The following is a 14,380-nucleotide window of genomic DNA, read 5'->3' on the forward strand; positions in this document are numbered from 1 at the left end:
CCTTCACGCCTTTCCAGCCATGGACAATACCATCCTCGAGTGGAACTGCAGTGGTGTCTTCTACCATCTAGCTGAGCTCGGACAACTTCTCAGCCTTCACCCTTTCCTCTGTATTGCTCTTTGGTTGGTTTATGGCGATGCGAACCCCCCACCCTTCGTGGCTGTTGGGATTAATATAAGAATCAGGCAGCTTATGAAAGTGTATGATACGACATGGCGCCATCACATCCTCTCTACCCTTCATGGTTGGGGTCTTTGGGGTCTGCTGCCGATTTTCATACGAAATTTTCTGTCGCATCGTACCTTCCGCGTTCAAGTCGCGGCCTCCCATAGTTCCTCCTGAGTTCAGGAGAACAGGGTAACAGGGTACCACAGGGGTCTGTCTTAAGTGTCTGCCAGTTTTTAACTGCAATTAACTGGCTTGTATGCTGACGACTTCTGCCTCTACTATAGCTCCATTGGCATTGCAGCTGCTGAACGTCAGCTGCAGGGCGCTATCTGCAAGGCGCAGTCTTGGGCTGTAGCACATGGCTTCCAGTTTTCAGCTGCCAAGACCTGCGTTATACGTTTCTGCCAGCGACGCACTGTTTACCCTGAGCCGTGGCTTTACCTTGACGGCGAACCTCTTGCTGTGGTGGAGACACATCGGTTTCTGGTTTGGTTTTTGATGCCCGATTGACTTGGCTCTCACATATTCGGCAGCTTAAACAGATGTGTTGGTGGCATCTTAATGCTCTGCGATGCTTCAGCCACACCAGCTGGGGCGCCGACCGATCTACCCTCTTACGGCTCTACCAGGCGTTAATCCAGTCCCGTCTGGATTATGGGAGTCTGGCTTATGGCTCAGCATCCCCATCTGCGTTGCGGGTGCTGGACCCAATACTACACAGCGGGATACGACTTGCCGCTGGTGCCTTCCGGACCAGCCCTGTGGACAGCATACTTGTGGAGGCAGGTGTCCCTCCACTGTGGTTGCGGCGCCAACATTTACTGGCCGCTTATGCTGCCCCTTTTTTTTTAGTTTGCCCGGGCATCCAAATTATCGTTTTCTGTTCCCGCAATCGGTCGTCCATCTGCCAGAACGTCGGTCCCGGTCAGGTTGTACGATCGCGGTCCGCGTCAAGGAGCTTCTCTCTGGGCTTGGGGTTTTCCCCATTCCACTTTCTTTCTGGGCCCCTTTGCGTACACCCCCATGGTGTGTTCCTCGCCCTTGCCTTCGGCTCGACTTGGCACAGGGGGCCGAAGGACTCAGTCCCTCCGGAAGCCTTCCGCCGCCGCTTTTATTCCTGCTAGCCACATATCAGGGCTCTGGCGTTGTATACACTGACGGTTCGATGGTTGCTGGTCGGGTCGGTTATGCTCTAACTCTAGGAGACCACTACGAACAACGATCCTTGCCGGCTGGCTGCAGCGTTTTTACTGCTAAGCTGGTCGCCATCTTTCGTGCCCTAGAGTATATCCAATGCTGCTCAGGTGAGTCCTTCGTTATCTGTAGAGATTCCCTGAGCGGTTTTCGAGCTGTCGACCAGTGTTTCTCTCGTTCTCGTCTGGTGATGGCTATCCAGGAGTCCCTGCATACTCTTGCCTGTTGCGGCCGCTCTGTGGTCTTTGTGTGGAGCCCTGGTCATGTCGGTATCCTGGGCAATGAAAATGTTGACCGCCTGGCCAAACAGGCCACCAGTGAACCAAACCTGGACATTGTCCTCCCGGAGACTAATTTGCGAGCAGTCTTACACCGCAAAGTTTTCGCGCTGTGGGAAGCTGAATGGCGCGGTCTGACCACCCCTAACAAACTCTGTGCCATCAAGGAGACGACGACTGTGTGGCAGTCATCCATGCAAGCCAATCGCAGAGACTCAGTTGTCCTCTGTCAGTTCCACATTGGCCACTCCCGGTTGACGCACAGTTACTTACTGCGCCGGGAGGACCCTCCTCTCTGTCGCTGCCCACATTTTGTTGGCCTGCCCCCTTTTATCTGTGGTCAGGCACATTTGCGCTGCCTGATACGCTCCCTGCCCTTTTACATGATGACACTGCAATGACTGGCTTAGTTTTGCGTTTTATTTGGGAAGGGGGCTTTTATCATTTGCTCTAAGTGTCTATTTTTATTTAGTATTGAGTCTGGCCTTTGGCCTACGGTTTTAGACTGAGTTTTTAATGTGTTTCTTGGTGGTTGGCTTTTCCTTTTTTGTCTCTATGGTCGGCCAACCACTGTCACACACTGTGTGACTTTAATCTCTTTTGTCTGGTCTTTGTCTAAGTCTTTCTTGTCCTGTGTCATCGGCCGTCTTTCCATTGTTCGTTTTTATTCTGTGTGGGTGTTTTTAAGTTTTGGAAAAAGAGACTGATGACTGTAGCAGTCTGGTCCCTTTAATCCCACAAACCAAACAACCAAGCATGTCTGCGGTTGTCCTATATAGGTGACCTGAGCCCTTGTGCTGGCAATATTGAGATAGGAGTGTATGTGCTATACTGGCCATGGTGACCGAGCAGTTCTATGTGCTTCAGTCAGGAACTGCACAAACGCTACGGTCGCAGGTTCGAATCCTGCCTTGGGCATGGATGTGTCTGATGTCCTTAGGTTAGTTAGGTTTATGTAGTTCTAAGTCCTAGAGGACTGATGACCTCAGATGTTAAGTCAAATAATGCTCAGAGCCATGTGAACCATTTGGTATGTGCTGGATACTCCAGACCCCACTGTTGTCCTAAAAACGATAGGGGGTACATTAAAGACCCACCCAGTCCTTATTCCAAAGCCAGATGGTACGATATGCACTTATCCTACTGTCCCATCGAAGTAGCGGAACGGATGTTCCTCTGCGAGTGACAAACCATACTTTTCGTATTTTTATTGATCAAGGAATTTTATGAATAATGGGAAGAGCACAAAGACGAGATGAAAAGTGTCGACGTCATTTTTGGGTATGTTGAAATCGCCAAATATCCATTCCTGAACTTCAAAGGGCTGTGGCCATCTTGCTGCTCTGTCAAAATCGCATTGAATGCTATTCGATCGATGCGACATATTCCAAGCAGAAAACAACGCTGAAAAACGAGAAAATCAACGACCACGACAGCGAAAAACACGACACGCAACCTGCTACAGAGCAAAAACGGACCGCTCCGATGCGGGGTACTTCTGAGCCAAAAGGCCGAGAAGCGATAAAGAATTTCGAAAATGGCTGGGCCTAAATGCTTGCAGCATGTACTTTCCGCATGTGGGAGTGACACACGGTGGTACTGGCCGATATCTCAGTAGGCGACCGTCGAAAACGTCGCAAAAGCAGGTGCCAGAACGAACGAAAATTCACGAGAATACTCGTCAACAGCCTAGCACTGCCCTGCACTGCGAGAAGTAAACTGCGTCTCCATTTGAACGGCGCTAGCTCCCAGGGCTGTGGAGAAGCTTACATTGTCAACCACCTACTGTGTGTGTGTGTGTGTGTGTGTGTGTGTGTGTGTGTGTGTGTGTGTGTGTGTGTACACACACGTATTCTGCGTGCGTTTGTCGGCGACGACGACGTTCGCGACGAGCTGAGGTTACTACTCCAAAAAATTTAATTAAAATCATGTATGGCCGGACCATATGAGACGCCCAAGAGGCATCTGAGGGCACTGTTCCATGCCCGCATAAGTCATCAGCCTCGTGTATTGTGGCTGCGAGAGGGGTCTGGCTAAATGCAAAAAAAATCAGGTGATAATCTTAAATTAATAAAAAAACACAGTGTGAAATCAGCTAGCTACTGGGCACATAGACAAATACGACAAGTTTTGCTACCAGCGGAATATCTGACCACTGCAGAATATTAACTCATGTCAGGCTGTGTTTTAATTAATTTTAGGTGGGTTGATCCCGGCGGTACTGCAATGCCAGGCCAACCCGCGACAGAGGTGGAGCAGGCCCCTAGCACTCCGTCGTGAGCCAAAAATGAGTTAATATTCTGGTCCTGCGATGCAGGATGTATGATAAGAACAGATACTACACTTTTCTGTTTTTTTTAATTTATTTTTTTAAATTTAAGATTACCGTCAGGATTATTCTTTTGGGCCACCCGACTCCCCTACAGCCCGACCTTTTGCACACCAATAACGCTGCCATCCGGTAGTGTCGACGCAGCATGCGAAATGTGGCGCTTCCAGTGGCAAGACCCATTGCAAAAACGAGTACCAGGGGTAGGCACACTCTGCTATGCCTCAAGAGGGTGACAACACTCAGTAGAAAACACACCTCCCCTTGCAGGTGTGAGGCAAGAGAAGATTTTAAGAAATAAATCAAAGAAACAAATAAGCAAAGGAAATCACAGGAGGGTGGCGCACTCAAATGTAACTAAACTGGCGAGGTAATCCCATCGCCTATAAGAACAAGACAAATTGTAAACCTCTAAAATCATATGACAAAGAAAATAAAAGGGGATGAAAGAGTTAAAACTGAAGGGAACAAAGGAAATTTCATCACCACTACCATGTAGCGCAACCTACCTCGGCCCTCTCATGTCAGCCCACTTCACCCAAATAACGGAGGTGAGGCGACCATTCCTCAGGACAGATGATCGAAATCTACATCCACGAGTGTTGATGCAGACAGCGAAAGTGACATCACGAGAGGTGAGGCACTATGCGAAAACATAAACCAAAGGTAGGCACACACTGCTATGCCTCATGAAAGCGGCAACAACACTCAATAGACCACATCTCCCACTGCAGGTGTGAAGCAAGTAAAACCTATCAACCATATAACACAGAGAGGCAAATAAAATCACTGGAGGGCAAATGTGATCCTCCAAATGAGTCATGATGTAAAGAGGTATAAGGGTTTAAAACAGTAAATGAGGAAAACTAAGAGAAACAACGGAAGTACCTCATTGCGTTCATGTAGCATGGCCTATTCCAACCACCTCGTGACAACCCACTCCATCTTGACACCAGAGGTGAAGCGACCGATCCCCAGGGTTCGACTTCTCGAAAATGGGGCGGGAAACTGCCTTCGGACTACTATACTTAGCTTCGTTAAACCCCGGGCTGGGTCCTGCTAACGTGTGAGGGCAGAGTAAAGAGCAAGAAACTGAGGCACTAAGAAAGGGGAACACAGAGGTAACAAACGGACAGGTTTTCCAAATACCCTAAAATTTCCATATTGCCATAAGAGAATGCACTCCAGTAACGCCCTGAGGGGCAAAGTCAAATCAAGTGTAAGTCGAAAGTCCGAGGTACAGACTTCCCGGGCTGCGTGCAGGCAAGGCTCATATGAGGCGCCTCAGCCAACCCGGAAAACCTTTTTGTATCAGTGAATCATTGCGGCTATAAGAAAGCCTGCAAAGGTAGTAGTATATTGCCTGTGGGTTTCTGTCTGACGATGCTGCCTCCAAAGGTATGCCATGAAGGAGACAGCATCAGTTAGGCGTGGTCACAAATTGTGAAAACAGGGTGGCCCAAGAGCCACACCATTGCGTTACGTCGTGTTCAGGGGTTTGTCTGAAGGTCAAGGGTGAGAAACCAGTCAGTTGACATGTTGTCCGGCATAGTCCTACCATCAGCGCCAGCAGCACACGCGCGAAGTCCCACATCTCCGTGACATGAGGGCATAAGAGACGATGCTTTCTGGTTTCCACATCAGCCACAGGCAGCTGAGGGGCGCCAGGCGGTTGTTTGTGGGTATTACATTGTTGACCATGCAGTACCGCAGCGCTGAAACTTCTGTGGGAAGCGCCGCATGGTGCATGTTGGCCCAAACTTGGCGCCAGATGACTGATGGCCTTCTGTCTTCCAATTTGTGGGGTATCGGCTGGCCACGAAGTGCCTGGTAAAGGCAGTTCTACATGCACGCCTTGTCGGTAGCCACTGTCAGGACATAGCTTCGGTGGAAATAATAGTCCACGATTGTTGCCAGCCAGAACAGAGTATGTGCGGAACACACAGGTGCAAGTGCCGAGAGCGGGCGGTAACCATCGAAAAGCACCGCCGTCGTTCCACCCGGGTCAATCCCTCGCTAAGTGGTGGTACGGTGGATCAGGAGAACCGCACACTTGTGGAAAAAATCAAAGATCCCAAGACCACCGTCGACTTTAGGTAGCGTACAGGTCTGTGCACTGGCTTCGAATATGGCATGCCTCCACAAGAGCCAATATACCACTTGTGAAATGGCTCTCCCAGTTAGTTTTGGTAACATAAGGAGTTGCGCCACGAACCATGCCTGAGATAGAATGAAAGTATTGATCAGGTAGATCCGTTGGTGGAGGTCGAGTCGCTGATCAGTGTGACTAATGCAAAGCCCTCAGATGCAGGTGAGAAATCGCCTCCACATGAGTGTTAGCATGTGCTGTGGGCAGGCAGTCACATCGAGGCCCAAGATATGTTGCTTCCCCACAACACGGTACCACAGACGATCGACGGACAGGGACCGTGAGCCCAGCGGGTTTAGCACCGTTTTGATGAAGTTCAACACAGCCCCCAGGGGCTCAGCACTTATTTGCTGAGTACGGGCTTGGCGACCCCGGGGTCCTGAGCTGGGGACTGGTCAGCGCTGCCAGTCTCCTGTCACCGTAACCCCCGGACATGCTTCAGCGACCACCGTATGGCGCGGCGGTGGAATGTTGTGTGCTGCGGGGAATGGTAATCGTGGCTTGACCGCCTGGATTGCGAGGAAGGACAACCTCTATAAAAACCCCTCAATCTTCCGGTGTGCTCCGCGCCTATGAGATGCATGGCTGTTGGGGTGGAACAGTCGCAAGCGGGCAACCTCTGGGGCACCTGCCACACCCCAGTTGTATAAGGCTTACTCAGGCATGCGGGGCTCTGTCTGAGCGGACCTTTAGTTCCCTAGCTGCTCGTGGGACCACAATGGACCCTCCGACCTCTACATTTCCCCCTACCAGTGGCTTGGGTGGGCCACTGGTAGGAAAACACACCCCATCGAAGAAGCGACTTCGTGCTGCGAGTCCTCCAGTGCCTGGTGTTGATAGAGATTTATCAGACTGTCGTAACAGAGCACATGCTGATAATCAGAATGTGTTTTTGATTATTAAACGGAAGGAGGGTAGCTTTGAGAGGGTTTCTCCCTTTTACATCCACAAGGGTCTTGAGGGGATTGCAGAAACACTTAAATCTGTGAAGCGACTTCGCAATGGGACTCTCTTAGTTGAGACTTCTAGTTCCCGTCAAGTCGCTTCTCTTCGGAAAGCAACCTGTCTCGGAGAGTACACTATCGAGACCGAGCTCCACTCCACTCTGAACTATAGTAAGGGTGTTGTGACATGTAGGGACTTGGTGGATATCCCCACAGATGAGTTAAAATCTGAATGGGCTGATGACGGTATTGTTGACGTGCAGCATATTATGAAACGAGTCGATGGGGACCTAGTCAAATCCGACTCGCTTATTCTCACGTTCAGTTGTCCGAGACTCCCAGAACATGTTAAAGCGGGGTTCTTACGTTTGCCAGTACGGCCGTATTTCCCCAACCCAATGTGCTGTTTTAAATGTCAGCGCTTTGGGCATACCACGTTGGGGTGCAATGGGATAGCCACTTGTGGTAAATGTGGTCAGCCTGCCCATGAAAGAGCCGATTGTTCATCGCCTGTGAAGTGCGTGAATTGCTCTGGGAGTCACCCTGTCTGGAGCCGGGTCTGCCCCATCTATCTCGAAGAACGGAAGATACAGGAGATTAAAACATCTAAGCGCATCCCCTATGGTGAGGCCAAAAAGCTCTTTAAGGCCATGCAACCTCCTGTGTTTACATCTTTCGCTTCCGCTCTGAAGAAACCGGTACAAATGGCCACTGTTGCTACGCAAACGGAGGTTGCTAGTGTTAGCACTAATACCTGCGCTTGCCAGTGCACTTGTGCTGCTGCGGTTGTTTTGCAACCTGTGGCTCTCCCTACAACGTCGGACAAGGCTGTGGTTGCTGACATTGGGGTACTTCCTGCCTCTCCCCCTATGGCGCCTTCTGCCCAGGCGAGTAAAGCTCCACCTGTTGACAAGGCTGTGCATTCTAAGGCCTCCAAGACAAAGACGCCGAAGGTGAAGGTTTTGCCACCTGAGGAGACTAGCCAGGGTCGGTCCGATGACGAGGCCATCGTACTGTCTGACGTCTCCCGTGGGTCGTCATTAGCTGATGGACATTGATGTCGACCGGGGGCGATCTTCTCGCCCCAGGACTACATCTCCGGCGGGTACGGGCTCTCCTCTGAAGCACAGAGTAAGGGTGAAAGTTCAGCCACCCTAATCACTGGCTCCCATATTACAGTGGAACCTGAATGGGTTCAGGACGCATGTGGCCAAATTACAACTCCTTGTACGGGAGTGCCCTTTGTGCTTATGTCTCCAAGAGACACATTTTCGGGCCACTGATGCTCCTTCTTTACGGGGCTATACCGTATATCGGAAAGATGATCTGATGGGGCAAAGGGCTAAGGGTGGTGTTGCGGTTTTTGTCCGTGACATGCACCCCTCATCTGAGCTCCCTCTCGTTACAGACTTGCAAGCAGTTGCAGTTGACCTTCTTGTGGGTCGGAGGCTCACAGTCTGTTCAGTTTACTTACCACCTCAGGATGTGATAGACTCTGAGGCTCTCACAGACCTTATTAGCCAACTCCCCCGTCCATTACTTCTGCTGGGGGACTTTAATGCTCATAATGTCCTATGGGGCTCTCCGACTGCTTGCCCCAGGGGTCGCATTTTGGAAAGCCTCGTGATGTCTGAAGAACTGTGCATCCTCAACTCTGGTGCTCCCACTCATTTCTGTACTGCTTCCGGGTCGTCATCGGCTATTGACCTTTCCTTTTGCTCTCCAGCACTCGCGGATTCTGCTCTGTGGGAGGTTGTTGCTGACCTCCATTCTAGTGACCACTTCCCCCTTTGGATTCGCCTCCTGGATGAGGCTGTGGCATTATCAGTGCCGCCTCAGTGGCACCTCTGCAGAGCTGACTGGACACTTTTCAGCCGTTGGGCTGTTTTGGAACACCGTGCCAGCGTCCACGAACGGGTCGACCATGTTACACCCATGATCTCCCACGCTGCTTAATTGTCCATCCCACGGTCCTCAGGTCATCCCAAGAAGCGTCTTGTCCCTTGGTGGACCACTGAGTGCCGCTCAGTCATCCGAGCCTGCCGTGCAGCTCTGCGCCACTTCAAGTGCCTTCCCTCAGCTGACAATCTTGCGGCCTTTTGGGTGGCAAGGGCCAAGGCTCGGCGAGTGATTAAAGAGAGCAAACAATGGTCATGGCAATCGTTCTTGAACTCCATCTCCCGCTCCACTAGTTCTACGAAAGTATGGGAAGCCATCAGGAGGATTTCCGGGAAACGCAGCCAACTACCTGTCACGGCATTGCTGCATCAGGGATGTCTCCTCACGGCGCCGAGAGACATTGCCCAGACACCGGCCATGCATTTTGCAGAATCTACCGCCACTATTAACTGTGATCCAGATTTCTGCCACTACCGAACTGCCGTCGAGAGGGGTCACTTGGACTTCCGGTCTCCAAATTCTGAACCCTACAACTGCCCCTTTACAATGTGGGAACTGGATTCAGCGCTGTCTGTGGCTCATGATACTGCGCCTGGTCATGATCAAATCCGGTACAGCATGCTGCAGCACTTGTTGCTGCCATCCAAGTAATTTCTCCTGAATTGTTTTAATATGATATGGTTATCTGGCACATACCCTGACTCGTGGAGGGAGGCGATTTTGATTCCTCTCCTGAAACCGGGGAAGGACCGAACGCATCCCAGCAGTTATCGAAGTATTGCTTTGACGAGCTGTGTCAGGAAGACGTTGGAATGCATGGTCAACCGTCGCCTGGTTTGGCTGCTCGAGACCAGGCAGCTCCTTAGCCCCTCTCAGTGTGGCTTTCGGAGATGTTCAACTATAGACAACTTGACCCTGCTTGAGGCGGCCATCCAGCAGGCATTCCTACGTAACCAGCATTGTCTTGGTGTATTCTTTGACATTCATAAGGCGTATGACACTACTTGGCACCGCCATATCCTCAATCAACTCCATGAGTGGGGCTTTCGTGGCCGTCTCCCCATCTTCATTCGGTCCTTTATTTCCCACTGCCTCTTTCGTTATAGAGTTGGTAATGTGCTATCTGATTTGTATGTGCAGGAGAATGATGTTCCTCAGGGAAGCGTTTTAAGTGTCACCCTCTTTGCCATCGCCATTAACAGTATCACGTCCACTATCCGGAGTCCTGCCCAATGCTCCTTGTTTGTGGACGATTTTGCTGTTTTCTGTTCTTCCTCCAGTCTTGTCACTGCTAGTCGGCAGTTGCAGCTTACGATACAGCGATTAGAGGAATGGACTGCGCAGACGGGTTTTACCTTTTCTGCAGACAAATGTGTGTGTGTGTGTGTGTGTGTGTGTGTGTGTGTGTGTGTGTGTGTGTGTGTTCATTTTAATCGTTCTCGACGTCTTTTTACCTCCCCTGAATTGCGTCTGAGGGACACCGTTCTTCCTTTTAGCGACACTGTGCGGTTCCTGGGCCTCACTTTTGATTCCAAGTTGTCGTGGTTGCCTCACCTTAAAGACCTCAAGGTGCGGGCCCTGAAGGCACTGAATATTTTGAAGTGTCTGAGCCATCGGTCCTGGGGAGCAGATCGGGCGCGTCTGCTGCAGTTCTATAGGGCTTTCGTCCGATCACGTCTTGACTATGGTTGCACCGTGTATGGGTCAGCAAGGCCTTCGTATCTGAAGATTCTTGATGCAGTACACCATGAGGGTATCAGGCTGGCCACTGGTGCCTTCCGTACCAGTCCCATCCCCAGCCTGTGTGCTGAGGCAGGGGAACCGCCGCTCGTCATCCGGCGGAAACTCCTCATGGTGCGACGGGTGTGTCAATTCCTTGCCTGTCCTACCTCCCCTGCATACCCTACCATTGCCCGACCGCCTATGGAACGTCTCTTTTCCAGTCGTCCCAGGGCATCGAGACCATTTGGGATTCGTGCGAAGCATTTGCTTGAGTCCCTTGGTGTGGAGCGTGTGGCCCCCCAACGACAAGGTTTTACTCGTCTGACTCCCTGGTTGCTCCAGAGGCCCAGCGTCCTTTTAGACTTGTCGGAGTACCTGAGGAGCTGCACTCCTGCGTTTGTTTTTACCTCCTTATTTTATGATACTGTAAACCATCATCCCGACCATGTACCAGTATTTACAGATGGCTCTAAACAGGGGGACTCTGTTGGTTGTGCTGTTGTTTTCCCTGATTGAGTCGTCAAGTTACGGCTTCCTGCGGCGTTTACCATCTTTGATGCCGAATTGTTTGCGATCTTGCGGGCATTGGAGGAGGTGAGGTGTGTTCCCAGTCTTAAGTTCCTCATCTGTTCTTACTCCCTGAGTGCCCTTCAGACCATGCAACACTTGTACCCAGCGGATACGGTCGTCCAGAACATCAATGATGCCCTCCTCCACCTGCAACGGCAGGGGAAGGAGGTGTCCTTCTGCTGGGTGCCGGGGCACGTGGGTATTACGGGAAACGAACTGGCGGATGTGGCTGCCAAAGATGCATGTTCCCTCCCTCACGTTGTTGAATGTGCTGTCCCCCTCCATGCTGTTACCTCCCTCCTGCGTTTTCGTGTTATGCATCAGTGGGAAGAGGAGTGGCTGGCAGTCGGTGACAATAAGCTGCGTCTGGTCGAGGCTACCACGCGACCATGGCGTACGTCCTACCAGTCATGCAGGCGGGATGAGGTTCTCCTCACTCGCCTCCGCATCGGGCACAGTCCCTTAACGCATGGTTTTTTACTCCGGCGGGAGGACCCCCCAATCTGCAGTTCTTGTGGCGTCCAGATTACTGTCCGCCACATTTTACTTGACTGTCTTTTATTCTCTGACCAGAGGGCGGTGGTTTCTTTGCCACTGGATTTGCCCTCTATTTTACAAGATGACGCAACGACTGTAGTTAAGGTCTTATGGTTTTGTGTCCTGTCCAATTTGTTGCCTCGGATTTTAGGGAGAGGTTTTTAATGTGCTGCTGGGTGACTGGCTCACCCAGGTTTTAGGTAAGAGGTCAGCCAGTCATGGTTACCTCCTTGTTTCCCTTCGGTTTCTCTTTTCCTTCTGTTTCCTTTTCTTTTTAGTGTGTCCCTTCTCCTTTTAATTTGCCTCTGTGTGTGAGGATTTGGAACTGCGTCAGGTCTGTGTCTTTTAGCCGTTCTCCTTGTTCGCTGTTTGTCTTAGTCCCTTCACTGCATGTGTTCCTGTTTTTATGCGTTTGGGCGCTGATGACCACGCTGTTTAGCGCCCGGAAACCTCAAACACACACACACACACACACACACACACACACACACACACACACACACACACACACACACACACACACACACACACACAAGTTCAACACAGCATAAGGTGGACTAGTCGCCCAACTGAGTCGATGTCCCTAGTGTGCGCCACATACACACCGACGTCATCCGCGTATGCTGCACTTCGGAAGGTGATGCCCGGGAAGGTGACACCATCGACCATCTGTCTGAGTTCACACAGCATTGGGTCCAGCACCAGAGCGAACAAATACATGCACAGGTGACACCCCTGGCGAACCTACTGTCGGATCGGAATTGGTTCCATCCAAGAAGTGCCGGATGACCCTCAAGAAACGCGGCACAAAGACCATCCACGCCATGACGGCCAACAGATAGGGATGGGAGACCCTATCGAAAGCACCGGCAAAGTCTAGGGAGAGAATGGCAGCCTGGGTCCGAGCGTCGGCGGTGAATAAAACAGCATCACGGTAGATTGAACCAGCTGTAAAGATGGATCTACTCGAAACCCCACATGATTGTTTGTAACAGAGCACCTTGTTCATAACAAGCTTGAGACATGAGGCCACGCACTGTGCCACCAATTTGTAGGCGGCATTGAGAGTGGTAATTGCGCATAGGTCTTTAGCTCGGCAATGACCCGTGACCTTAGGGACAAGGGCAATATGACCAGCTAGGAAGTCCTCGGGTAGCTCAAAGGCAGCCAAAATTTCTGCACGCATCATAAAGAAGTGGTACCCCAACCAGTCCCAATATTGTTGGTAAAATTTATAGGGGAAACCGTCACGACCAGATGGGACATGCACGGAGGACTGACATAAGGTCGGCGAGAGAAAGTGCTTAGTCAGACAGTGCCAGTTCCAATCATAGAACGAAACCGTGACCCCCACTGATAAGATTTCGCCTGGCGGCGACGTCTACCTCCACATCTCGAAAAAGGTTCTCATAATAGTCGGTTAGGTGTTGGAGTACCTTACGATGATCCATGAGTCGGATACCATCATCAGTTTTAAGTCGAAGAATGGTGTTCTTCTTTGCACAACTGTTTTCGGAGGCCATGTGAAAGGTGGACAGTCATTCCCCATCCACCAGGGATGGGGAACGGCACCTCACCACCATCCCCTCAGTCCCCTCCCGAGAGAAACGGAGGATCGCAGCCTTAATTTTATCGAACCGCATGCACAGCTGGTTATACCTATCTGCAGGAAGGGTCAAAGCAGGTTAAGACACTGTAGAGGTCGACTGGGCAGCGTTTCCAGTGCGCGATCTCGCGACTGTACTGCTGTACAGCATATTGCAGCATCGGATTTGCACAGTGGAGCCACCAAACCACAGTAGTAGTGTACACTGATGCTGTAGCGATGCAATCCCGCCACGTTTGCGATACAACAGTGCGGAGTTCGGGTGTGGGGAGATGAAGTCTATTTATCTTCCAGTAGATACTCCGAGGAACCGGGGGTGGACCCATGATAGTCAAGGAGCAGGAGTACGCACAGTGGTCGCTGAAGGCCACTGGAAGGACCTGGACGATGGATAGGGCAGGAATCAAGCCAGCAGAGACATATAACTGATCCATGTGGCTCGTACCAGTGGGGTATATGTGCATGAACTGTGTGTATATACGGGGTGAAAGTGGCGCCACGTATCTCTAAGGTCTGTCGCCTGAAGGAGGGAAGCGAGCGTTTCACACCTCATAGGCGTTGGGACCTGATCTGCATCAGCCACAACACAGTTGAAGCCCATGCCAAACACTATAAGGCGATGAGCTATAAAAAAAGGGGTTACATCAGTTGGGAAAAGTGTTGTCCTGTCGTGCCTGTGATTAGCCCCTGAGGGAGCAAAGACGTTAACAAAGAGGATGTCCCGAATGACGCACGAAAGAGTGCGACCATCGGGTAGTATGGCAACATTTGTTGTGGTTAGCTCCGATCTGTGCAGCAGAGCGATGCCCCACCTGGTGGTGGGGTCGATGTTGTATAGTGCCTCATAACCAACCAGGTCGGAGAGGAAAGGGACACAAACCTCCTGGAGCAAAACCACATCAAATGCTCCAAAGTGGAGAAAACCCTTGAGAGAGCATAATTTAACAGGGTTAGAGATTGAACTGATGTTAACTGTTACAAGG

At 51.0% G+C, this 14,380-nt stretch overlaps 1 pseudogene; it reads right to left on the minus strand.

Annotated features, from left to right (window-relative positions):
- Window positions 1–3,837: 3,837 nt before the first annotated feature.
- On the minus strand, window positions 3,838–4,007 carry LOC126096460 (U2 spliceosomal RNA; annotated as a pseudogene).
- Between the last annotated feature and the right edge of the window lie 10,373 nt (window positions 4,008–14,380).

Source organism: Schistocerca cancellata, chromosome 1, assembly GCF_023864275.1.
Source record: "Schistocerca cancellata isolate TAMUIC-IGC-003103 chromosome 1, iqSchCanc2.1, whole genome shotgun sequence".
NCBI lineage: Eukaryota > Metazoa > Arthropoda > Insecta > Orthoptera > Acrididae > Schistocerca > Schistocerca cancellata.